This window comes from Pteropus medius, unplaced genomic scaffold, assembly GCF_902729225.1.
Source record: "Pteropus medius unplaced genomic scaffold, Ma_sr-lr_union100, whole genome shotgun sequence".
Taxonomy (NCBI): Eukaryota; Metazoa; Chordata; class Mammalia; order Chiroptera; family Pteropodidae; genus Pteropus; species Pteropus medius.
The window spans coordinates 1,539,386-1,567,269 of record NW_024345916.1 but is presented as its reverse complement, the minus strand read 5'-3'; positions in this window follow the sequence as shown (position 1 = coordinate 1,567,269).

Sequence of the window (27,884 nt, the reverse complement as noted above, 5' to 3'; positions counted from 1 at the left end):
GCTATTTCAAATGCCCTATTTATACTTCTCTCAGTCTTTTGTGATTATTTGTATCCAGATTGTCCAGGCTCAGCTGAGCTGGGAGACAGAGAGCTGAGATGTTTTGTGTGGGGTAGCCCATTAAAGCAACAAGTCAAAAATAAAAAGTCCATCTCTTACTGCAATTTTATAAGTCAGAGTCTAAAGCCAGAGAGATGTGCCAATCCCCTCTCCCACCACCCCATTCCACCTTCCCCCACTGAACAGCACAGGAGTTGAGAGTCAGGGAAAGCAGGCTGTTGCAAGCAAGGAAGGCAGCTACCAAAGTAACACCCTTGAAAGACATTTTCCACAACGCCAGGTTTGTAAAGTAGAACGTTCTCAGATAAACCAGTCAGGTACCCATGTTGGTTGACACACAAAAAGGGACAGTACAGAGTCTTACACGAAAGAAGGAAGGGATGAAAGCCCTTAGCATCTCCAAAGCAAGCTCCGTTGACTGGCAGCACTGGAGAGTTGCGTGTTGGTCCCAAGCCAGGGGCTACAAGGAAGGTCAGAGTTTTTGACTCTTAATGCACCTGTCAGTGATACCAAGTTAGGCTTGAGCATCGTCTGTCAGGTTATATGGACCTCACAAGGTGCAATCCTTATGCTCACCAGCTCCTGCAGATGGGGGCTTATCCAGGACAGTCGTGGTTGATGTTTGTGTGGTTTGGAGAGTTCCGGTTATACCCTGAGGGCACTCCCATTATGTGCAAGTTGACGTTACTGTCACAGCTCCCATGGAATCCATTTTGTAAAGTCCAGAAAGTCCTCATTTCTTTATTCTTTAAATATAAGCACAGACATAGAGATTGCATACATGCGCTTGTATAGCACAGACATTCTCTATAGAAACACACACATAACTTTTGCTTTACGGACTCTGAGGTGGGGTCTAGGGGGCAAGCAGGGAGGGCTAGGACTTGACTGAGTCATGATGGGGAAAAGAGTTTTCAAGATTTTCCCCCTCCTTTCCTGTAAGGGGACCTCCACAGAGGCTCCTGGAGAGAACCTCTGCCAAAGCCCTCAGAGGAAGAGACCCGAGAATGAAGATACTGCAGACAGGAATGTAAACATGTGAAAGATCGTGACTGAGAAGGATGTCTGTCTGTGCCCCATGTCTGGTGTGGGGAGTACAGCTTTCCCCATGAAGCCCATAAGGTAAAGCCTTCATAATTGCCTGTGCTCAGGCCTGAGAAACCGCACATAGAATTTTATCCTGGAGCCAGATTCCTCACATATCAATCTATCTGCCCTACTGCATTTTAAACTTATTGAAGGCATAAATTATGACTTACTTGCCTGTCTTCTTGATACAAAGTGGATGCTCAACCACACTTAAGATCTTATTGATTGAATGAGTAACTGTTTCACCTGAGCATTTTCACTTGGCTCCAACTGAAAAATCATGCAGACAGGATTTTCTCTGCTCTGGTTGTCTTATCTATCGAATCTTTAAAGGCCCAATTTAGTAAATTTTAACAATGTCGTACCAAGACCAACCCAATGTAAATTAGTCCAAAATATCAATTATAGCATCTTTTGCCAATTTGAAAAAAAAATCTGGTTTAACAGGTCCAGAAATTAACACATAGAATTGCCACTTGTTTTATCAAGTTCATATTGTGCTTATTAATTCACTTATCAAGTTCTGGTGCTCAGGACAAAGATTTCAAAAGTATAAGAATCTGCTTCATAATGAGAATGATAAGGTTCACAGTGATTTTTTAAAACTTCTCTTCATTTATTATTAATACCAGTTGATCTCAGGAACATCTAATTTTGTTTAGCCTAGTTGATTTCAGTTTGATTATCCTTGAAATTGCAATTCCTAACGATTGAAACTTGAGTACCATGCTTTCAAGGTATTTTTCTAAGCAATTTGTCAAGAAAGCCATGCATTTCAATAGATGCAGAGGAAGAGCTGTGTGCTCCTCTTTGCACCCTTACTATATACTATAGATTCTGGAAAACACTAAGGACTAAATATACATTTGTCAAATTGAATTGACCTATACTTCATCTTAAAGGTCTGATATTCAATAATTGTCAATCTACTTGATTTCACCTGAGGGGTCTTATTTTAGAGAAAATGATCTCTGGGTGATGCCTTCCTGATTTCTTCACATACATTATAACATTTATTGGGAACTTAGTAAACCAAAAGAATATTGCAGTTTTTATCATATAGTGCCATCAGTCTTGCTTTGACAAAGTTAGATATTAACTTGTGATCTTACATATTTGCAGAATATTAAGCTTCAATAAAGTTGGAGGTAATATTATTAGGTTTTCTTAATCATTTCCAAGCTAATGCCCCAGGTATTCTGGAGAGATAGTTACTATTTCTTCATTTTCTTATTAACTTTAAATCAGAGTTTCTTTACTCACATCTGTTCTCTTTCATTTGCATATTCTGTCAGATATTAATTATCCTTTGTAAAGGTTGGAAAAAGAGGGTGTTTTCTTATACAAAATAATGACCCATGCTTGAAAAATATGACATATGTACAAACACATGGCACAATAAAAAATATCATATGGAAGTCCTCAATCAAACCATAAGCATGGGAAGAGAATTAACACCAAGTAAACTATGAAAAAGAGCCAATGCATAACTTTTAAAACTTTAATTATTGTCTGTGTCACACAGAAAAAGAAAAAAAAAAAACACCTGTTTCCAGCACTTTGTGTACATGCTAAAAATTCTAAATGGAATTAGATATGTAGGTATTTTTCTGGTAGTTAAAAGAGGTTAGTATTCAAGTACTGTGTAAAGACATTAACTAAACCCTAATTTCAATCTATACTAAGATACTGTTATCTTGAAGTTATAGATAAAGGAACTGTTCAAATAGATTAATTAAGTGCACTCCAAGAAAAACAGGAGTTTCAGCATGTAGATAAATGCATTGTGAATTAGCTCTTTCAGGAAAAAGAAAAAGGGAAAAATATAAAAACAAAAAGAAGTATTTTTAAACATCACTGAGATTCACAGATGCTGGTGGACCTCTTATACAGAAATATATATATGACTATATATATATATATATATATATATTAAGCCCCCTCTATTTGTGTGGCATAAAACCATATGGTGTCCAAAGGCCTTCATAATTCGATTGATGAAAAAATGCATAAATTCAAAAAAAGGCATTGTCACAATTGTCTAGATAGAAAATCAGAAGGGGTAAAAAATTAAAAAAAAAGCCCTAGAACTAATATGTGAATTTAACAAGGTCACAAGATACCAGATCAATCACACTTCTATATACTTATAACAACCTTGCAAAAACCAAAATTTAAAAAACACAATATCATTTAAAATTTCTTTGAAGAAGATGAAATACTTAGGTATAAACCCAATAAAATAAGTACAGGATCTATATGGAGAAAATTACAAAATGCTAGTGAAAGAAATCAAAGAAAGCCTATATAAATGGAGAGAAATACTGTTCATGGATTGGTAGACTCAACACAGTAATGATGTCAATTCATACATTGATCTATAGATTTAATACAATTTCCACCTAAATCTCAACAAGATATTTTGTAGACCTAGGCAAGCTTATTCTAAAATTTAAATGGAAAGACACAGGTCCTAGAGCAGCTGAAATAATCTTCAAAAAGAAAAACAAAATAGGAAGAATCACTTTATCCAATGTTAAGGCTTACTATAAAAGAGTATGGTATTAGCAAAGAGATAAACACATGGGCCAATGGAGTAGAGTAGAGAATCCAGAAATAGGCCCACACAGTTAGGCTCAACTGATTTTTGACAAAGATATAAAAGTAAAAAGAAGAAGAAAAGAAAGAAGAAGAAGAAGAAGAAGAAGAAGAAGAAGAAGAAGAAAGAAGAAGAAGAAGAAGTATTAGAAGAAGAAGAAGAAGAAGAAGAAGAAGAAGAAGAAGAAGAAGTTAAAATATTGTGTAGTAGGGGTAGAAGAAATAGAAGAAGAAGAAGAAGATAGTTTTAACAAATGGTGCTGGGAGCCTGCTCAAACACAGCCAATATGAACCAAAATCAATCACACAGACTTGCAAGAAACAAAACCATGTATTTTGTATGAAACCCAGGCTTGGCTAAAGAGTTCTTAGACTTGGATTCACAAATAAATTCATGAGGAAAAAATGACTAACTATCAAAAATTTCAAAATATTTGTTCTGTGAAAGACCTGTTAAAGGATGAAAAAAACTCAACAACAAATAAACGATCTGGGCTCAATGCTATAAAGGAACATTTCATCATTGAAAGAATGTATAGATGAGCATAAGGAAAAAGTAATATCACCAGCTGGTTAAGAAATAATAAATAAGACCACCATGGATATCACTACATATCTATTCGAACAGCTAAAAAGTCACCAAATTCCCCAAGAGAAGATCATACACTTCTGATGGGAATATAAAATTGTAAAGCCATTCTGAAAAACAATTTGTCAATTTCTCATNAGAAGAAGAAGAAGAAGAAGAAGAAGAAGAAGAAGAAGAAGAAGAAGAAGAAGAAGAAGAAGAAGAAGAAGAAGAAGAAGAAAAGAAGAAGATAGCCTTTTTAACAAATGGTGCTGGGAGTCATTTGATATCCACAGGCAAAAAAATGAATCTCAACCTAAGCCTCAAACATTGTGCCAATATGAACTCAAAATCAATCACAGACTTAAAAAATATGAAACAAAAAACTATGTATTTTTTAGAAAAAACATAGGAGAAAATCTTCAGGACCTAGGCTTAAGCAAAGAGTTCTTAGACTTGACACCACAAATAAAATTCATGAGGAAAAAAGTGAATTAACTGGACTTTATCAAAATTTCAAAATATTTGTTCTGTGAAAGACCTGTTAAAGGATGAAAAGATAACTCACAAAGAGGAAAAGCTATATTTGACAAAGGATTATATTTAGGCTATATAAAGAAGTAAAAACTCAACAACAACAAAAGAAATAAACGATCTGCTCAATAAAAGATATAAAGGAACATTTCATTGAAAGAATGTATAGATGACAAATAAGCATATGAAAAAAATGTTCAATATCACCAGCTATTAAGAAATACAAATTAAGACCACCATGGGATATCACTACATATCTATTCGAACAGCTAAAATAAAAAGTCATATTAACACCAAATTCTGGCAAGGATGCAGAGAAGATCAAACTTTCATACACTTCTGATGGGAATATAAAATTGTAAAGCCATTCTGAAAAACAATTTGTCAATTTCTCATAAAAACTAAACATCAAATTACCATGTGATCCAGCAATTGCATTCTTGGACATCTACCCCAGAGAAATGAATGGAAACTTATGTTTATACAAAAACCTACGTGTAAATGTTGATATCAGCTTATTTATTATAGTCAAAAATTGAGAACAACCCAAATGTTCTTCAGTGGGTGATTTAACAAATTGTACAAAAAGATAAAAGGTAAATATGTGAGATGATGGCAGTGTGAATTAACTCAATTGTGGGAATTTTTATAACGTGTACATATATCAAATCACCATGTTGTATACTTTAAATATATTACAATTTTGTCAGTTACATAACAATAAACTGAAAAAAAAAAAACCTGTGACGCATCCTTACCATGGAACACTATTGGAATAAATTATTGATACAAAAACTTGAATGACTCTCAAGGGAATTATGCTGGATGAAAAAAAGCAAAGCTTATAAGGTTACACACAGTGTAAGTCAATGTATATGTCATTCTTGATATGACAATATTCTAGAAAAAGAGAACAGATTAGTGATTGTCAGGGGTTAGGGACAGGCATGGGGGAGATGAGTGTGGTTATTGAGGGCAAGAGGAGAAATTCTTGAGGTGATGAAATAGTTTTGTATCTTTGTATATGGTTATGGTCATATGAATACGAATGTGACAAAATTGAACAGAATTAAATACAGACACACATACACATGAAAGCATGTACAACTGATCAAATCTGAATGAGATGGACAAGTTGTAACAATGTGAATTTCTTGGTCATGCTATTGTGTGATAGTAATACATGATGTTACCATAGGGGAAAAGGAAGCCAAGTTTATGAGGGATCTCTCTGTATTATTTCTTACAACTAAATAGTAAGAAATAAAAACTACCTGCAACAGTTGAAATGAAAAAGACTTCATCAATGATAAATGACAAGCGCAGACCTGTAACTTGAATAATGTCAGAAAGACTAAATCCCAGAACCAAATATGGTTGCAAAAAAAATTAGCAATAACAAAACAAAACAAAAAACTATAAATAGCTAATAAAATAAAATGTTTTTTCAAATTACTCTATGAGAAAAAAGAACGAGGGTTTTATCTATTTCTAAAGGTGAATTATTTTATATTAATTGGACCAGAGGAAGCAAAATCAGCTCAAGTTTCATACCATATTCTCTGTTAAAGAAATGCATCTTTAGTCTTAAAAGGGTAGAACAAACACATCACAAGGTAACGGGGCCCAGTATTCATTCATTCCTTCACCCATTAATCCAAAAAAAATTAGGCTCATACAATACACTAGGCAGTTTACAAGGAATATGAAAGTGACATAAGTGGAAGATAAAAATGTGACAAGGATCTAAAGGTGAGCAAAATCAGGTGGCATCTGTTTTCTCAAAAAGTTCAATGATTTAGTGTAGGAGACATATTAATTCAATTGTCACCCAAGCAAATGTAAAGTTACATTTCCAAAGTGCTATAAAGAAGTATATGGTGCTATGACAGTATATATTAAGAATATATGATTTAGAGACACAAAAGAATGTGTGAGGAAATGGTAGAGGAAGGCCTCCTTGGAGTGGGATGATTAAGCTGAGACCTGATAATGAGTGGAAGATATGGAGATAAGAGCCTGCCTGGCAGAGGGAATTATGAGTGCAAGAGCTTCATGACAGGGGAGTAGGGTATGCATGCCCACATACTGAAAGAAGATCAGTGTGCCAGGCATGGAGATGAAGGCAGAGTGAGATGTAGCTGCAGACATAGGCAAGGCCCGCCTAGACTGGGCTTTCTAAGCCATAATCAAGATTTTAACATTCATGCAAGAACAAAGGTAATTCGTGATGGAATCACATAATCAGATTTATATCTTTAAAAGGCCATGATTCCCATCAGGAGTTGATTCGGGGTGTCCAATTAGGAAAGTATTGTATTAGCTCAGGTGAGAAATGATTTACTTCGAACTGGAAGAAGTAGAGTTAACAGGAAAGGGAAAATGTGAAAATATTTTTAGAAAGTTTAATCCGTTAAATTTTTGATGGGTTGGGTATGGAGTAAGAAGGAGGTGTTCATATAACAATTTCTAGTGTCCCAGTTTGCAAAACTGACCAGGTGATGGTGACCTTCAAGAAACAGTGGAGAAACCCATTGCTGGGGCTAGAAATCATGGGTTCAAGGTAGTTTGAATTATGTTTGAAACATCCAAGTGAAGGTGTCACTTTGGCAGTTGGATATATAATTCTGGCATCCAGATACAAGGTTCAAAAGAAAGCTTTTGGCTGCTTCTAAGATGTTAAAGTATATATTTAGATTTTTAAGAGAAATATTATCTTATATCTATGTTGTTGAATCTTTTAGGAATCATGCACTAAAGGATTAAGTACCAAAAGAATGAGAATATTTTGAAGGGAAAAAGGCTGATTCCACAAACAAACTGGTGAGTTCAATGATTTTTGAGAGCACCAAATGACTCTAAAACAGAGGGGTAATGGAGTGATTTGTGAGCTCTTCAAAAACAAACAAAAAACCCATAATTACTAGGTGCCAGAACAAGCCAAAGTTTAGTCAAACTTATTCTATCCCTCTAAAGAATTATCATTAAAATGTGGTAGACTTAGGATCTGGATTTCAGCAAGGCGTTTGTAAGCCAGATGATGATATCATTAAGTGGATTGACAGCTGGCTCCAAAAAGTAGATTTATGGTCCATCAGGAAGAAGGTAATGGTGGTCTGCAGTGTTTTGGCCTCAATCCTGTCCTTTTTTTTTTTTTTTTTTTTACAACATTTATATTTTAACATTTGGCTACAAAAAATGATTTCTAATAAAATTAGCAGATGATAAGGTTAAAATAAAAAAGGATACCTTGAATCTAAATGTTTTCATGTAGATCAGCATTTTCTCAACTGATGATGATTTTGCACCCCTATCTACTCTCTCTCTAAGACATTTGGAAATGTCTGGAGACATTTTTTTTTGTTTTTACAACTGGGGGCAGGGAGGGGGGAAGAGATGATACTGACACCTAGAAGCCAGAAGTGCTGATAAACATCCTTTAATGTCAAGGACAGCCCCCTCCCTGCCCAACCAACCAAGAACGAATTATCCAGTCCAAATGTCAGTATTTCCACTGTTGAGAAGACCTGATATAAGTGAACAGATTAGAATAAAGGGTCAAATATAATAAGATTTAATAAAGATCATTATAATATTCTATATTTACTTCTTCCAAATATCAACTGTATAAATCCTGGGCAAAGAATTTTTTTCAGTGCAGTAGAGGCTGAAAGATGTCTTTCTTGCTCCAGCTATTTATTCAAAGAATATAAACCAATTCCCAGAGACTGACTTACCCTTCCAAGGCTTCTGTTTCTTTCTTTGTAGAAGAAGTTGAACATCATAGTATTAACTGTAGATTGGAAAATGGCCCCCCAAAAGACATCCACTTTCAAATCCCTGGAATTATATTTGGAAAAAGGGTCTTTGCAGATGTGATTTAGTTAAGGATATTGGTGTGGAGACGATCCTAAGATTTAGGATCCTTAGGTGGATCCTAAATGCCACCTAAGAGAGATACAGAGAGAGATGACACACCTAAGATGAGAAGGCACTGTGACCATGAAGGCAGAGATCAGAGCGATGCTGTCACAAAATAAAGAATGCTTGCAGCCACTACAACCTTAGGAGGCGATGAATGGAATCTCCCCTAGAGCCTCTTGAGGGAGCGCAGCCTGCCAATGCTTTGATTTTAATCTAGGGATACTAATTCCAAACTTCTGCCTCCAGAACTATGAGAGAATAAATTTCTATTTTTTTAAGCCATCAAATTTATGGTAATTTGTTACAGCAGCCATGGCAAACTAATTCAGAGTTTGGTACCAGAAATAGAATGTTTCTGTAACAAATACTTAAAAACGAGGAAGTGGCTTTGAAATTGGGTAATGTGTAGAGATTGGAAGAATTTCGAAAAAGTAGTCCCCCAAAGATATAATCACTTTCTAATCTCCATAATCTGTGACTATTACCTTACATGGCAATCGATGTGATTAAAGATCTTGAAAGGATCCTGAATTATCCAGGTGTGCCTAAATGCAATCATGTGCATCTTCATAAGAGAAAGGTAGTTTTGTGTAAGGCAATGTGAAGATGGACCAGAGAGGGATAATGGACAACCAAGTAATGGCCATGGCCACAAGAAGCTAGAAGAAGTAAGGAATGGGTTCTCCTCTACAGCCTCTGGAGAGAGTGCGGCTCTGTCTACAGACCTTGACTTTTGGACTTCTGGCCTCTAAAAAAAATGTGAGAGAATAAATTTCTGTTGTTTTAAGCCACCAAATGTGTAGTAGTATTGTTACAGCAGCCATAGGAAACTAATACGGATTTTTATATGAGGAGTAGGATGCTGCTATAACAAAAATCTGGAAATGTAGAAGTCCCTTTGGAACTAGATAATGAATAGAGACTAGAAAAAAATTGGATCCTATAATGCAAAGTCTAGATTACCTCGAACAGACAATTGGTAGAAATATGGATGTCAAAGATATTTCTGGTGACAGATCAAAACGAAATAAGGAGCACAGTAGAGAAAATTTCATCATGGAGGATACCTATAACATCATGAATAAAATGTTTGTAGAAAAATGAATATTAAAGGCAATTAAAAAGAATGAGAAACATGTTATTGAAAACTGAAAGAAAGATTATCCTTGTTACATATGGGCAGAAACCTGGCTGTACCATATCCTACAGTTGTGCAGAAAAGAGAATTTGTAAGTGATGAACTTAGCTATTTAGCAGAGCAGATTTCTAAGAAAATCATTGACAGTACAGCCTGGTGTTTTCTTGCTGCTTATAGTAAAATTCAAGAGGCAAGAGATAAACTAAGAGAGTGTTAAGCAAAAAGGTACCAGGACTTGATGACTTGAGAAATTCTCAGTTTATCTAGACTGCAAAGGATGCTAAAATAGGAGATTCACCTTTAGGAAAGCACACTCTGGGGGTAAGACCGAGGGTGTGAATTGACACCCTCTGGATAGTATTAAAGAGATTAGGTGAGTGACTCATGGCTCTACTAAACCATCTCAGCAGAAGTCAAAAATAAAGATGAGATTATCCAAGAAAGATCTGCGGAGGACCTTCTTGTCTATAGGTCAGAATCCTCTGACAAACATGGGTAACCAACAAGGTTTTTGAAGACATTATACCAGCAGAAGCACTGTCAGCACAGACCGAAGAAAACAGAGATAAGATGAAATAAAAAAAAAGGTTGTCAGACTCCCCAAATTTTACAGTCAGGAAATGAGCTGTAAAACTACTCAGCTGCAAATATGTGTTACCTTCTAAGAAAAAGGAAGATTTACCCCAAGGGTGGACCTAGAACTGTGGTGCAGATGCAGAGGCCCAAACCATAAGAGCAGAGTCAGAAGCCTAAGCCACAGGCACAGAGGCAGAGGGTAGGGCTGTAGTCCCAGAGGGTAGATCCTCAGATTTATTCTCGTGCTTTGAAACCTAATGTAATTTTCCTCACTGGATTTGGAATTATCTTGGAATGGGTGATCCCTTTATCCTGTTGGGTGAGAGAACTGACAAACAAAATGGATGCAGTTAGGCTCCCTCCCAGCAAGCCTTCCTGTTTTCAGACAGCCTTAGCTACAGCGTCCTAGGTGACCTTAGATACAGTGTCCTATGTAATCTTAGATACAGTGCCCTACACAATCTGTAGATTGTGATTGATTATAGTACCTGGCCTTAAGCCACTGTTGCATACCTTGTTATAAGAACAGCCCCTTCCACGCAGGCAGAGGAGCTGGAGCTGTGTCTGTGCCTTGCCGTGTCCTGCTATGCCTAAATAAAGCTATGTGGCATCTGCCCACGGCTCCTCTCATATTCTTCCAGCCAGAACCGTGCACCCCAAGCTTCGGTACCCCAAACCTGCAGAATAATCCTTACATTTTTTTTTCCCTTTTGGAATGGCAATATCTATAATTATTACTTTATGCCTGTTCTACTTTTGTATTTTGAAAGCAGATAACTTGTTTTTTAGTTTCATAGGTCCATAGAGAGGAAATCTTTCCAGGATGGATCTTGAGAGAAGAACTTTATCCTGGATTATCTAGATGGTCTCTAAATGCAATCACACTTACCCTTATAAGAGATTGGCTGAGGGAGTGTGGGGACACATCCATACAGACAGAGGCAAAGGCAATATGAAGATGAAGCAGAGAGAGAAGCAGCCATAGGCCAAGGAATGCCCATAGTCACCAGAAGCCAAAAGAGGTAAGAAGTAGATTTTCCCCTTAAGACTCTGGAGGAAGTACAGCCCTGAGACTTCTGGCCTCCAAAACCATGAGAGAATATATTTCTCTTTTTTAAATCTATCAAGTTTGTGTTAATTTGTTACAGCAGCTATAGGAAACAAACATAGTATTCTATAATTCTAAAAATGAAATGGGTAGTTGTAATATAATGACAGTGTGCACTTAAAGAACCTGGGTCTTCATGTGACTGACTGCACATGCAGAGTTATGTGGTTGTCATAAATTCAGTTTCACCTCAGACTTCCTTAACAAAAGATTACAGAATCAGGAAGCTGAGGTCCTGCTTCCCTTCAGTGTTCACTCACCATTATTATGCCCAGTTCTCTGTGCTATGACTTTAAAAAGATATTGACATAATTGAAATTTGTTTAAAGAAAAAAAAAAACAAGAGGGAGAAATCACACATATAAGAAAGAGTTGAAGAAACCAAGTAGCGACATTTAGTGTTTATCTTGAAAAAACCTTGCAAGGAACATGGCAACTGTCCTCAAACCACACAAAAGTCTGTCTTATGAACAAAGGAAGAGACAATCTTATTCTCTTCAACTCCAAAGATCAGGACTTGGATTTAAGGAGAAGCTACAGAAAGGCAGATTTAGGATCCATAAATTAAAGCCTCAAATTTTGATCATACTGCCTCAGTGGTGCTAGATTGTCTGGCACCCGTAGGATTCACAGGCTGGAATGGTTACCAGTTGGGGGTTGTTATCTGGGGGTTGTTATTCCTGCACAGAGTAGCAGGCTGGATAAGATACCCCAAGGGTCTATTCAAATGCTATTCTACAACTCTACCACCATTAGGAGGAGTGGATTTGTTCATTTATTGTTTATCCTCCTCCTTTCAGACCAAAAAATTTGTGACTTCTTTTACTCTCCTTAATAGCATTATCATCCAACATTAAAGTACTCTTTAACTTCTCTGAACACTCCAAACTCTTCTTGACTACCTCAATTGTAGAGTCTAGTGTAGAAACCAGCCCTGAATCTAGGTGCTACTAATTATAAGCAGAAATAGATAATAGCATATGTTCTATTTTCCTGCTGAAGTATCTACCAACACAAATGCACATTTGCTTTTCTAAAATGATAAACTGTTCAACCTTTCCTTCTTCCCTGAGAATTTTTTGAACTTCATTTCGTAAAGCTTGCTGATCTTCCCCATATGAATAACATAAACTTGGCAGGAATTGCATGTAGTTTTATTTGTTTCTAACCTCTAATTAAATGTTAATCCTATCCTCCAGAGGGTTGATGTCCTCATCCAACTTACAATACACTTTCTCTTGCCTCTCTCATGTTCTTTAACCAATTGGATAAACAAGGCAGCACCCGAGGGAAAACTCTGAACCCTCTTCTTTGACTATGCCTATAAAAGAAAAGCAATGTGGAAACCGAAAAACCTGTTATTTGAGAAATATAACATTAACCTACTGTTATTTTTTAAATACTTTAACTGCTTCTGGACAAGCAGAGGAGTTATTATCTCCTCTCAAGCTGAAAGTGCTTCATTGATTACCATTTTCTGGGCATGGCCTATTATGCCCATGGCTCCAGTCTGCGATATAATTACCTAAGAGAAATCAAATTCTTTATCAGTGGTTTCCAAGTATTCCACAGGAGCCCACAATTCTAATCTGGGTTCCCTTTTTTAGAAAGCAATCCTTGAAAGGTACCATTAATATGCATTATCAGTTATAATATCCCCACTATTGTAATTTATTTAAAAAAATATATTTTAAAAAATAAATTCGGGATTGCTGGGCCCATTCTTGGCCCAGCAATCCCAAAACCTTTGGAATTTCCTAAGTAATGAGAGCAATAAAGGAGTTTTTCTGTTGTGTTATTGACTTAACACTTGAAAAGACCCTAGGTAACCTAAGTTTGGGGTCTGGTTGCCAGGGGGCTCAACTAAGTGATCAGAGGATTGGAACTTTCAGTCCTTCCAAGCACCCACCCTAACCTTATGGGAAGAGAGGGGGGCTGGAGGTTGACTCAATAGCCAACGGTCAATGATTTAATCAATCATGACTGTATCAGGAAGCCTCTCTGAACACCCAAAAAAACAGGGTTTGAAGCTTCCAGATTGGTGAACACATGGAGATTCAGGGAAAGCAGTATACTCAGGGAGGTCATGGGAGTTCTGAGTCCTTTCTCCATACCTTGACCTATGTATCTCTTCCAACTGGCTGTTCTGAGTTATATCCCTTTATAATAAACCAGTAATGTGGTAAGTAAATTGTTTCTACAATTCTATGAGCCACTCTAGCAAAATAATCTAGCCCAACGAGGGTGTCATTGGAACCTCCGGTCCATAGCCTTTGGGTCAGAAGCACAGGTGGCAACCTGGATCTTCGACTGATGTCTGAAGTCATGTGGAGAAGAAGCAGTCTTGTGGAACTGAGTCTTTCACCTGTGGGATCAGAAGCTATTTCCAGGTAGACAATGTCAGTATTGAGTTGAATTGAAGGATACCTAGCTGGTGTCAGAGAATTTTTTGGCATAGGGAGAAACACCCACACATTGAAATTGAGTATAGAATAATACTCAACTAAACATACAACAGTAATACTAAAGGTACAATACCAAAAAAATTACATCCTCAGCTACTTAGATTTGCTTCCATTGAATCTAAAAAGCTATTTAAGCTTTTTATATACATATATACAATTTTGACTTCAATTGTCCTGAAACAAAATTTACAAAAAACAGTTTTACCCAATAGGCCAATTTTATTTCTGAAACATGCAAACAAAGCAGCAAAGATTTATTTGAATTCATTAGTAAAATGTAAGTGAATTCCTAAGGTCTGGATCTCCAACTTAAATCTAAGCTTGCATCTGAAAATTGGAAAATAAAATGTAACACTCTAAAGTTGTTTCTGTTTTCTTGTATATAGACAGAGCAATTTACTCATCAACCTAAACAAATGCACTGAAATCCCAAAAGGTACATGATTATCATTAATAAAAATGGTCAATACATTTTATTCATGTAAAAATGCCATGTAAATGCTGAATAATTATGTCATTATTTCAAACCTGATTTGAGAGGCAAAGCATCTATATTTGGTAAGACTGGTTCCTCTGCTCCTAATTAGTTAGCAACCATGAAATTGACTATAAACAATGACCAACATCTTATTTACACAAGCTTTACTATTTCCAGGCTATAACATTTTATGCCACTATTAAGAGATTTTATTTAGTTCACATCATAGAAGAGTCACAAAAGTTTGGACACATACAGTGAAAGGCAAAACTATTTTCTAGGCACTAGAAAACCATCTTGGTTTTCATCAATAAGATAAAGAACATATCTTCAAAAGCATGATCAACTAGTATATTAATATGGGTTTACTAAGCCAATTAGATATAAATATAAACTATTTACTAGCACAGAATATATCAAACTCCATCCTACATAAAAGCTAAATAACTACATCTTTTCTTCAGAAAGCAATCCTATATTCTATCAAGTATTATAGTAGTTTTCAAACTATGCTTGATCTTTCAGGCCCAAACACAGGCTCTGCCTGGCAGGCCTCAGGTTGAGAAAGCTGCTGTCTCCACATTAAACTAGATGCCATTGCAGTCTCTGGAGGCTTTACCATCAAGGATTCTGCCCACCCCACCCTCCCGTCAGCCATGCTCATACACATATTTGCATTCGTAGCCTAGGCACCTCTGTGTAGAAGCCTCCTTGTGTGTGTGGGAAAGGTATGTATGTGGGAAAGTACTCTCCATTCCCCTAGGCCCCAGGTCCATAAAATAATAGAAGCTTTTTGGGGGGCTCCCTTAGCAGTGAGATCATGTCCTCTCCCCTATCTGTGCCGATACAGCTGACCCTTGCCCAGTACGATTACCTGGGGAGTAATGGAAAATTGAGAGAACTAGCACACTCTCTTTTTGGCCTCTTGCTTACACAATTGCAATAAATGAATAAAGTTTTTATTGTTACTTCCCATTTGATTTGTTATCCTAATTGACCACTAGGACACCCAGCAGCTCTCTAGGGGTCCAAGAGCTCCATGGAGGGCCATGGAGGATGTCACGAGGGAGAACAGAGAGGTAACATAAAATCAGACCTCTCTTCGCAAAACACACCTACTGGTTTCAATCAGAGCAGTTCTGTGTCTACCTGTTTTATATGTTGAGATTATAAGCAAGATTACAATTGAGAAAAGGATCGCCCAAGGCTTTTCATAGTGCCCGGTACATAGTAATAGATCAATAAATATTAGTTATTATGATTACTACGAATTTGAAAAACATTATACTAGTAGTTTTAGTTCCTACATTCTAAGTAGCCATGCAATTTTGGAAGAGAAATTGCCCAGCACACGTAGCGAGGTCATCATTCGTTATGGACACCTCGCCCTCAGACCAGGGAGGGCTTGATCATCACAGACAAGGTGGATCTTAAGACTGAAATGAAGTTGCAAAGAAGGAAGCTAAAGCCTATTGTTACAGGAATCTTCCACTCAGGGAGAAGGAAAAGATGGAAACGTGCCTTACGTGGACTCACTGAAATAGAGATGAGAGTTCTCTCTATCATTGTGATTGTCATTATACCTTAATAGCTACTATTTGGTGAACACCTACACTGTAAACACACACCAGACACAGAACCTTCCAATGCTGTTGAAATTAATACTTAAACAAAATCCTGAAGTATAATCCCCATTTTACAGTTTAAGAGACTGAAACTTAAAGGGATTAACATTTCCAAGGTCACACAGCAGATGCTGAATTCCCACTATATTTTAACCATTTGTATCATAAAGCCCATGCTCCTACTCAATAATGCCCCCTCCACTAATGTTCCAACTTGCACAGAGTAAAATAATTCTGTTCTATTATGTATCACTTGTATTGGTGCCTTAAAAACAAACCAATTCCTTCAAAATATCAATAAAAGAATATTTCTAAATACAGCAAACTAGCCATGACTTACTCAGACATAAATAGTTAAAAAAGAGCAAACAGATAAATAAAAACAAACCCTAAGGGCCTAATAAATATTCACTCAGTGTTCGGCCCAATCCACACTTGACCTCTTTTTAAGCTGCCCACCTAACAGACTTCTCTCATAGAGTCAACAATGCTCATAAGTATTATCAGCGAACTGCAGAGATATCTGACTTGACTTTTTCCCCAACTCCCCATGATCCCTTTCAATTGCTTCACCCATACTCTCTCTCTCACTTGTCCAGCGGTCAGAAACTAGGTATACTGATTTGGACAATAAAGTAGAAGGATGTTAAATTGGCATGTGTGAGATTTGAACACTTTATCCTAAGGATTTTATTTACCTGAGTTTTAATAAATTCAGAGTTACAATTAAAATGCCATAATGTACCACAGATGATTTCACCCCTTCTGCTCCTATCTCCACTGCTGCTGCTTTCACAACTTTAACTCTAGCTCTCAGCCAACAATAAAATGCATATGTTTAGAAAGAGAATATAAACTTGAGGCAACATAACACCTTAAAATTAGCCCTCGGCCCAGCTATTTCTCATTCAAGGTAATTTGCATTCATGAATATTAAGCCCACAAGATGTGTTTCTGGGTCCTCGTGAATGCCCTCACTCTCACTGGTCAGGATGACTTTATCGTTAACCATTACCCAGAAAATAAATTTTTTCCACAACTTCTCTATGACTTTCACGGTCAGTTTAAAAAGCCTTAACTAGTTAATAATCCATTCACCTACAATTCAATGAATTTGTCACTGTGAGTGGTCTAAATGGCAAGTTTGCAATCTACTAGGACAGGTGTCATACGGTCTCCACACTCAACCAACTTTTATATGCTCAGTGCCAGTCAGGGCACGGCTGACTCACTTGATGGAGGATGCGGATGACTCACTGTGAAATCCAAAGATACCACCAATGCAAATGACTTGTCTAGTGATGTTTTTCCAATCTGCCAACTCAGTTATAAGATTGTGAGTTTATATTGCCCATTTCCTGTGTGGTTCATTTTTTCTGCTTGAAAACAATAAAAACACCCAAATCACTTCTACCCAGACTGACCCATGTCTTTCTTTATGTCACTCCAAAACCATAAAGGGCAATGATTATAAGAAAGTGATGCTAGAACCACTAACACACCTGGAGCACGGTGACAGTCTGTGCTTATTGCCATCACCATGCTGAAATGTGATGCTGAAAGAAACCACAACTGTTTCAGGCTATGCCCACAAGTACGGGGAGGAGCAGAGGTCAGTGAGGCAGGAACCGGACTCTGGACAGGGAAACAGTACTTTAAAAGGAATTGACTAAGATGACGCTGATTCCAGCTCTCCAAATTTCGGTATCTCTATAAATTCTTCCACAAAACAATAATAACTGTTATTATTATTATTTACAGAGCCCTTACCGTGTGCTAGGCATTATGCTGTTTTTTCACATTATTTCATTTAATCCTTGCAATCCCATGAAATAGATGAGAATCACCCTCTATTCTTTCCTGGGGCAGCAGAGCAAATTTAAGGAGATGGAACCTAGGGCTAAAATGCATAGGTTCAAATCTGGCTCTGCCTCCTATTAGCTCTGTCACCTTGGACCTACCCCATGGAGTGGTTTTGATGATTCAAGGAGCTGACTTATAGAAACCACTCAGTGTGCAGGCTAGTGATGATTATTGCCATACCATAATGGTTAACTGGGCCTGCAGAGTAGGGACAGGGCAAGTGAAATACAGTGGCTCCCTGAGACCTGGCTCTGAAGGAGCTCTGCTAGTGAGGGTGGTTGCCATGAAGGTGCATGTTAACACATCTTTGTCTGCTTATTTCTGCTACAATCCAGAAAAAGGCAAGAGGAGGCTATTTCCCTGATGTCATTGAAATCAGATCCTTGTTTCTAGAAAGAATATGTACCCACAGTTGAAATCCTTACATATAAATTCTGACCCAGTGGCAAATGTCTATTCAGGATGAATTTCCCTTGGCATAAAATAGGGATAGATCTCATCTCATTGGAGGTTTACTAGAAGCAGAGCCTGAGATAAGGATATGGCAAACGTGGTTCACTGAGGGCTTGCTCCTCAGGAAAAATCTAAAAGGGAGAGTAAGAATCAGGGTAAGGAAAGGAAGAGAACTGAGCAAATTTGGAGTTTCAGGCAAACTATAGCCTTAGCCTGATCCATGGAGAACTCTAGAACATAAATCACACCACAAAGTTGTCCCCACCTTGAGGCAAGGGGTCTGGTCCTTTGTAGCCTCCTAATAGTGAGTCATTGGCTGTGCGCTGCTTCCATGGTGAATGGAAGCCAAGGACAGTCCACTGGAGGGGAAAGAGGTATGAGTAGTGAGCTCCAGCAGCCAAGCCCCACAGCAGCTGGGAGATTTAGACAGGCCACCAACAGCATCTACTTCAGTCCTATGGGCGGTAGGACTATGAAAACAAAGGCATGGCCCCTCATGCCCTTGAAAAAAGCATATGACTCTATAAAGAGTTTAATCTAAAAGATTAAATGACCAATTTGTTTTCTTACATCTTATTATCTATCTATCTATTTATTTATTTATAGTTGATATTCAATATTATATCAGTTTCAGGTGAACTTTCTCATATTTTAAAGCAAATAAAATCTCTGAATCTTAAATATCTACCCAAGCTAGGCAGACTCTCCATGGTTCTTTGTTTTAGGAGGGGACTCAATAGGCTGGGGTTCACATCAGCAAGAAGTTCCAGTTAACAGTCCTCTTGCCTATTCCCTGAATAAACCTGTACTTTTGACTTAGCTTTGCTGAAATGGACACAGGCAAATGGAAATTATTCCTAACGTTATTGGCTGGCTACCATATTTCCTCCCCCAAAGAAAGTCAGGGTAGGGAGGGGTGTTCCCAACCTTCCTTCTCTAAGGAAATTACCAAAGTGAGACAGTGCAGTTACAAGAGTGTAATTAATGTCATTAAATCACTGTTGGGGAATGATTATGCCTTGAATTTAGAGGTCACCTCCTCGCAGGAATTTGCAAAGGAAAAATCCTCACCCTTACATTGTTTATTCATCCTGACAGCTCCTCCTGTGAGACAAGCAGACAATCAGCTTTATTCCATGTGGCCTCTCTTAGTCAAGCACTCATATTTAATTTAGCATCCTCAGATGCTTCCTGCAGAGGCCCTGTCTTCCTGCATCCCATCCTGGGCTGTACACAGGTCCAGCTTTGTGGACATGTGACCCACACAGTTGCTCAGGGTCCCACATTTAGAAGGGCCCCGTATTGGGTTTAATGCTCTGATGTCACTCCCTTAAAATCTTAATAATTTTTGAAAAAGAGGACATATATTTGCATTTTACATTGGACCCCACAGATCATGTAGCCAGCCCCGGGTGTACGTATTGAGCTGAACCTGGGATATGAATGAGAAAGCATTGCAGTAAGCTCACTGAGCCCTGTAACCTGTGTGCGTGTGGTAGTCACTACTACTGCTTACCAAATATTTAGGGTTCTCCTTCCAGACATAAGCAGGATTGAACTGAAATTTGCTGTGGATGGAATGTGAGCAAGAAGTGATATCACATCTGGGCAAAAGGTTCACAGGCCAGTGCTCTGTGTGCCATTTCCTTTTTCCTGTCTTGAAGATGAGATGGAGTTTCTCTCAGCAAGATCCTAAGAGAAACAGAACCCCCAGACCACTTGTAATAAACACGTTCTGTGAGCAAGATAAACTTTGGTGGTTTTAAGCCACTGAGATTGTGCAGTTATTTTTTCCATAACTAAGCCTATCTCGATGGATGCAGAGGATCATATATAGATTCTGAAATTATCTTTTGCAATACTTAGCGACAGAGCAGGGGGCATGGCAACATGTTTCTGACAGTGTAGAGGAAGACTCCCACACAAAGGTATGAGGGGTAAGAGGAAGCCCACGGGCTGTTTAATTTATTTAATCTAATTATTCACCACTGAACCTCAGAAAATATAGCATTAGCAGGGTTCATTTGTAATGGTCTCAACAGTTAAGTAAATTTGAATCAGAGAAAAAAATCCGATCAAATTAGTATGTCCTCCCATAACTGCCATTTTGTTCCTCAAATACTCAGCAACTGCAAATTGCTTTTTTTTTTTTAATGGATAAGAAAAAGAGAAAAAGATAAAATGACCCTAAGAGACCCCCAAAGTTTCCTGGGGTTGACTAGTCAAGTTTAACAAATAAACAGTATTTTATTGAAATGTTTGATGGGCTTGGGAGCTGTAGCAGCTTAAAATTAAAAAAACCCAACATATTAAATATTTGTCTCTCTCACAAACCAGGAATCAAGGTCAATGTAAATGTACAGTAGCCCCTGGAACAGCTCTGTAAAGAAGGGTCTTGTTCTGCCTGCAAGTTGGAACAGCTGCAGTGTTCTTTTATTCATGACCAAATGTTTCCAGAATGATTAAACTAGCATTGTAAGCGAGCAGTCTATATCAGTTGAGTGACAAGGATTAAGTAAGATTCAGATTAAAATGCTAAGTGAGTTTGTACCAAGATCAAGCCAGATATATGGTTAACACTAAGAAAATACATGCTGAAGAAGAAGTGTGAAAACAATCACCTAGAGAAAGCCTCAGAATAACAAATACTACCAGAGAAAGTGTCTTGAATGGCAAGTAAGTCAGTAGGAGCTGAAATTACCTTTTTGAAAGTACAATTGCTCAGCAATATTTATAAAATATATATGTATATATACATATACAGCCAAATAAATAACTGAATTAACATGCATATTTATAGTGAGTTAAATATACCATATTTAAATAAGGTATATTTATAAAGTCCATTTTATTGACACAATAAATGTTGATAAACAAGTTTCAGAACAAAATATAAGTTAGAAACCAAAAATTACTGTAAGAACTAATCAAACTGCAAAAGAATAAAAAAATGCTTTGACTCATATAGAGCTTTTTTCAAAAATAAAGTTCATAGATGAAAGCCAAAATGAATGAAAATTTATGATTTACCAGATATTATTGTAAAGATAAAATAAAAAAATAAGACACCATTAGAAAAATCTGTAATTCGTCTGATCTCGGAAGCTAAGCAGGGTTGGGCCTGGTTAGTACTTGGATGGGAGACCACCTAGGAAGACCAGGTGCTGTAGGTGTTAAAAAAAAAAAAAAAGAAAAATCTATAAGCATTATATTACATAAGTAATGTCTTAAAATTTTGTTATAGAATGAATATAGAAATAAAATCATATAGCCCTTTGCCAATGACATTTAAAGTGACCTGAGACACTGACGAATAAATATAATATTTTAATTGATACCCTCGAACCTTCCTGACTATATGACTTTCTTATCTTCTCTAAATCAGCCTACATTCCGTGGAACGTAACCCTATTGATCTGCAGGTCTCTGCTACAACCTGCATGTTTGGATTTTCAAAAAGAAAAAAAAAAGGCAGCAATCGATTGTCATACTTAAAAATTCCTAGTAGTGGTCTTTTGCCAGAGAAATTTCCCCAAATGGCTTCATGGAAACATTTCTTCCCAGACCCATTGGACATAATAAATCTGTTCCACTACACGCGAGAGCATACATCCCTCACTCCCGAAGCCCTGATAGGGAACAGTGGAATGGCGAATCCCTTTTCAGGCTCAGTGCCAAATGAATAGGAGGAAGTGCCTGCGATAAAGTAAGTTAGAGGCATCAGCACACAAAATGGTTAAGAACAAGGGCTCTGAGTCCAACTAGCCTAGTGCAAACTGCCTATTACTCTAGTTTCCACATCTGTAGCAAGATAGCCCTAATACATAACATGTCATAAACCAAATGGTCCTTGTACTGAATACGTGGGTTATCATGCTCACAGGAAGTCAGCAGTATATGATTGCCATTAGTGAATTCTGAATTATCTTTTTGGAAAAAATTGTGTGATACCACCTTCTTAGAAGAGTCACAGATTTTACTTGTGTTTCACAAGTAAATGCTGACTCTATCACATAGATGAACAGATGTAGCTGTCCCAAAATTGGACAGAAAGGTAAAATATAGATGAGTAAAGAAAAGGTCAAGAAGAGACAGCAGCACAGGAAGAGTAAGTAGAAAACAACATCCAACTCCTGACCCCTGATGAGGTGTTAAATGACTGGTGGGAACAATCTCTACTGTAATCCAGTTAATATTTAGCACCTAATTATCACTTCTCAGTGGAGTCCAGATTAGATAATTGTGAACTGCAACCTCCCAGCTACACAGGAAATGCTTGATGCTACTAAGCCCCAGATTCAATCATTTAACAGGCACTGGCTATCTAGAAGCAAGAAGCTAAAGATGCAGAATATTATTCTAGTTAATTAGCGAAAAGTCACTGCTTTTCTGGATCTAGCCTACAGTTCCGCAAACTCTGGTCAAACAAGATGTGAATGATATAATCCAAGATTTACTTCTAAATTGCCTTGTATACCAGTAGTCGCATATATGGCAGAAAACACAATCTGAGATTCCAAACCTAGATTTTCCTTCACATAAGGTGTAAAGCACTGCTGGTGATTGTTTTTTGGGTGGGGTGATAAATATCCTAATCCTTCCAGTCTTCCAAAAAAAATTTTTTTTCTAAGTATATAAACAAAATAACTGTTGGGGCTAGAATGACAATGAAAACACAGGTCCTAGCCACTGAGAAACTCTAACACAAAAGTCTAATATGGAAGATTAAAGGAGAAGGTGGAGAATTTCAATACAATAATAAATATGATAATAATTTTTTTATAAATTTGTGGGAACAGATAAGGCAGAACAATTAAATCTGCAATTGACAGTTTCGTTACATTTCAAGAATAAGTAGGAGAAAATAAGAGGAAGAGAGAAGGGCAACTAGAAAAAGGTTTGGCATATTTGAATGAAAGTGGGAAGTTTGTTGCTTGTGACTCTGAGGCAAGACAAGCGGTGCAGGAAAAATCCTCCCCCTCCAGGATATGGCTCTGAAAACTTTTTCCTTTCTTTAGATCTCCCTGTATTTTAGCCATGGCAAGAGGGAATGAGCCCAGACTGGCCTTTTCCAGCCTAGATGCCATCTTTGACTAAGGTATCACCTTTAGCTAATTATAATATCGTTACAATCTCATCCACGTTGCAAATACCGAAGCTCCCATCATGCCCCAATACCATGACAGTTTTGGAAACACCACAGAAGGAAGAAAAAGAGGGAAACTGAGCTCCTCACCTGCTGGGAGGAGACAAGGCTACACCAGCACCACATTTTCCCGGGCTCTGCCTCCAGGGAAAACAAAAAAGTTCATAACCCAACCTGTCTTTGCTCACCTCTCTTTTTCTCTCAAGTAAGTCCACACTTCCCCCACTAAATGTGTACTTCTGCTTTAATAATTTTGCACTTTCCTGATTGCTGTTCGCCTTGCCCTTGAATTCTATCTTGCAGAATAGGACAAGAATCTGGTCACTGGATCCTCAAGCTCTCCAGCCATTTGTCTTACCCTTGAATTACTTCTTGTGAAGTAAGACGAGAACCTTTCCAACAACAACGCAGAGTTAGAGGCAATGGCGTTGGAGAGGTAGGCAGGAATACTGAGTGAAACACGACATGAGGAACATTATAAAATATACCTAGGCATTTGGATTTAATCCTGTAGGTAATGAGAATCATTAGTAATTTTTTTGTTTGTTTTTCAATTTTGTGTTTGTTTTAAAAATAAGGAAGATTTTCATCTTGAAATATCATTACAGTAGGTATAAAGAATGTAGTCAGTATAGAAAATAGAGATGATAAAACTGGATAGATCACAATAGACCAGAAAGAAAAAGTTGTGATTGTGGGCAGTGAAGAAAAGAGACGGGCCAATTTTAAAAGGCATTTGTGAGCTATAAACAAAAGAAATTAGTGATATTTGGATGTCTGAGATATGGGAGAGAGTGGACTTAAGATAAAATTTGCAATTGTTGCAGAAATGTTACAAAATCAGACCTGCGAGAAATCAAGAACCACTCGGAGAGTTGGAGAACTCAGGTTTATTATGCTGGCGGTCCCAGAAGATATAGAGCTCTGAAAATCTGGGCCCTGAGCTCAGGAGCAATCTTGCTTTTATAAGGCTTATCCGTGCTATTATAGTTGTCATGGGCTGATTGGTTGATTTGTCCTCAGGTGGTTACAGACCACAGGAGTTGCTATGGGCTACTAATAGTTACAGAGCATGAGATTTTCAGATGGAATTTAGGCAATACATCTATTATCTAGACAGAACAATCAAAAGGGAGGATGAGTCTTCAGATGATCTTGAGATCACTCTGCCCTTCAGCCTATGCAGCAAGCATGTCTACAGAAGCAGAACAAAGAGCTGATTACAAGGTTAGCCATTTGAGTGGAAAATTCTTCTGCACAATGACTAGTGGAGTGAAAGCCATGTTGTGGAGGAGGGAAGGATGGAAGTAGAAGTTTCCCAGGCAGTTTGGTAGTAGACAAATGTTCTTTATGGAGAAAGTGCATATCCTCAGGATTCCTGCATGTAATATAGGGAGGAGGCAAGTGAACTAAAATATTAAATCAAGCTATATTCAGAGACTGCGATATGCTGATCAGCCCTGCAGCCAGACCATGAGGAAACCTGCAAAACAAAGAAAGATTTCTGCTGAGATTGCTAACAAACCTTTTCCTCACACTGTGAGAGAAAACAGAAAAACAGAGTCTTTAAGTGGCACCCTAGACAAAATAAAATCATTCATTCTCTATGGCTGAAACCCTGGGGAACCTGTGGATCAAAGGCAGGGATTGCCAGCAGGCTATGTACTCTTATCCTTCCTCACTGTCTACCCATATCATCAAAGGAAAATTGGTAAACAAAGTCTTTAAACTGTAATTCACAGAAACTAAGAATGATATATAAGTTGGATTCCCCAAACACCCAGGGTTCCTCACAGTGTCTTCACTCTGTCTCTCTCCTTGTCCCGTCCCTTTCCATTGTCTCTGTCACTCTGAGTCTCCCTTAGGTTCTCTCTGCCTCTTAGAGGAAACCACATTCTGGCTATGGAGAGTTATCCCTTCTCCAATAAACTTTCTTATTGGCTCCACCCCTCTCACCCCTCCCTACCCCCAACCTCGGAGGATTTGCTCTGTCCTCCGTCACATGGAAATATAGTCATGGAACAAAATGGGTCACTTCAGGTACACATTCAGCAACTTGGACTCATTTTTACCACCTCAGTCAACTAGCCTCAGACCAAAAAATTTTAAATCAAACACATTTATCACATGCACACTGTTGTCAAACGACGCCAGAAAGCAATAGCTTCAAATAGCCCTGCCTTAGCCCCAGAAAGCAAAGGCTGAGACAAAGACACGTGTATAAGAAATTAATAGAGTGGGATCCCAGGAGCAGGAGAGTAAAGCAAGATAAAGGAAGACAACACAAAGATGTGTCAGCCGCCACTGCAAGCAGCCGGTTGCTCAGACATTCAAGCATCAGCTGAAGATACCACACATGATTAAAAACTTCCTTGCCTCTTGGTCACCCCTCCACCACTATTCCTTTTGATATTCAACAGTTAAATAATTAAGGGTATGCAAACCACACTTATCATATGCAAAGTATCATAAAACTATTCATTGTCCTGTATATTCAGATTATCACATGTTAAAGCAGGTCTTACTCTCCCAGTGCCATAGAGCTAGTCCAACTGTAGGTGGTGGTCCCTGTTACCAGAGCAAAAGGGGGCCATCTGCCTAATGCAGGGAGGAGGCAAGAGAATTAAAATGTTAATCAAGCCACATTCAGAGACTGCAATATGCCCTCAGCCCTGCAGCCAGGCCAGGAGGACACCTTCCAAATAAAGGAAGATTTCTGCTGGATTACTAACAACCCATTCCCCACACCTGTGAACAGGGAAAGGGAACCAAGAACCAAGGCTCATTCCTTGTGACTAAAACCATGGGGAACCTATGGATTAAAGGCTAGGAACTACCAGCAGGCCTTTCGCCCTAAATATTCTTACCTTTTCACACTACATACTCTTCCCTTTCCTCACTATGTGTCAATGTCAAAGATATGGGAACTAAAGAATGACATATAAACTGAATTCCTTGAACATTTAGGATCCCTCTCAGTGCTTTAACTCTGTCTCTGTCACTGTCCCTCTCACTCTTTGCCTCTGAGAAGAGACCACACTCTGTCTGTGGAGGGTTACCCCATTTTCTAATAAACTTTCCTTTTGACTCTTTGACGTGTGTGTTGAATTATTTCCACACTCTTCGCCGAAGGATCCTCTTCTTCTCTCGGTGCAGGGCTTGGTCTCCCCTCTACTCAGGAGAAATTCGCTCTGTCCTACATCATGCCTATATGTGTCTAAGTGAATGAGATACAAACAGGTTTTGCAGCAAAGAAAGTAAGGATTTATTTTAGAGAGTTGCAAGTCCCAGAGACACAGGCAAGCTGTCACTCAAAGGCCTGGCTCCCTGGATGTCTTGAGGGGTAGATTATATAGGTAAAAAATCATCAGTTGTGGAAACAGAGGAGTTGAGGGGTCATGGGTACTACCAATTGGACGAGGCTGTGGTCATTGGTCCTTGATCATTGTGTCCAGTTCTGGAATCAGCCATGGTGCAGTCCCAGAGCAAATGGGATTGTTCTGCCTTGATGGGCCTGAGGCTGAAACACACCTAAAGCCAAGATGTTGTCCTTAACATAACCAAAACTTATTGTCCTCATGATTTTAGACCTGAGGCTTTATTAACCTTAAGTCCTAAGGCTTAATGATTAAGGAGTAGGCATACAAAGGTGGAAGGATAAGGGCTGAAAAAAAGCAAATGAGTCACAATGTTCACAATTATCTAGGCAAAACCATCTTGAATAAAAAAAAAAGCTATAAGTGAATTCCGGGTGTGGTTACATCCCCTCTTCTTTCTGTATCTCTTGTACCTTTGCATTGTTCTGGGTTGAATAGTGTCTCCCAAAAATTCAGGTCCACCCAGAACCTCAGAATGCAACCTTATTTGGAAATAGGATCTTTGCAGATACAATTAGCTAAGATGAGGTCATACTAGACTAGGGCGGACCCTAAATCCAATGACTGGTATCTTTATAAGAAAAAGAAGGAGATTCAGGACACACAGGAGGATTTCAGGTGATGTCAAAATAGAGGTAGAGACTTAGTGATACCTCTGTAAGCCAGGGAACACCAAAGACTAAGGCAATTACCAGAGGCTGGGAGAGAGGCATGAGATGGGTTCTCTCTTAGAGTCTCCAGAAGTACCGACCCTGTCAACATCTTGATTTCAGACTTCTCATCTCCAGAACAGTCAGAGAACACACTTTTGTTATTTTAAGCCACATAATTTGTGATACTTTATTATGGCAGTCTTAGAAAATTAATTCATGCATTCTTCTC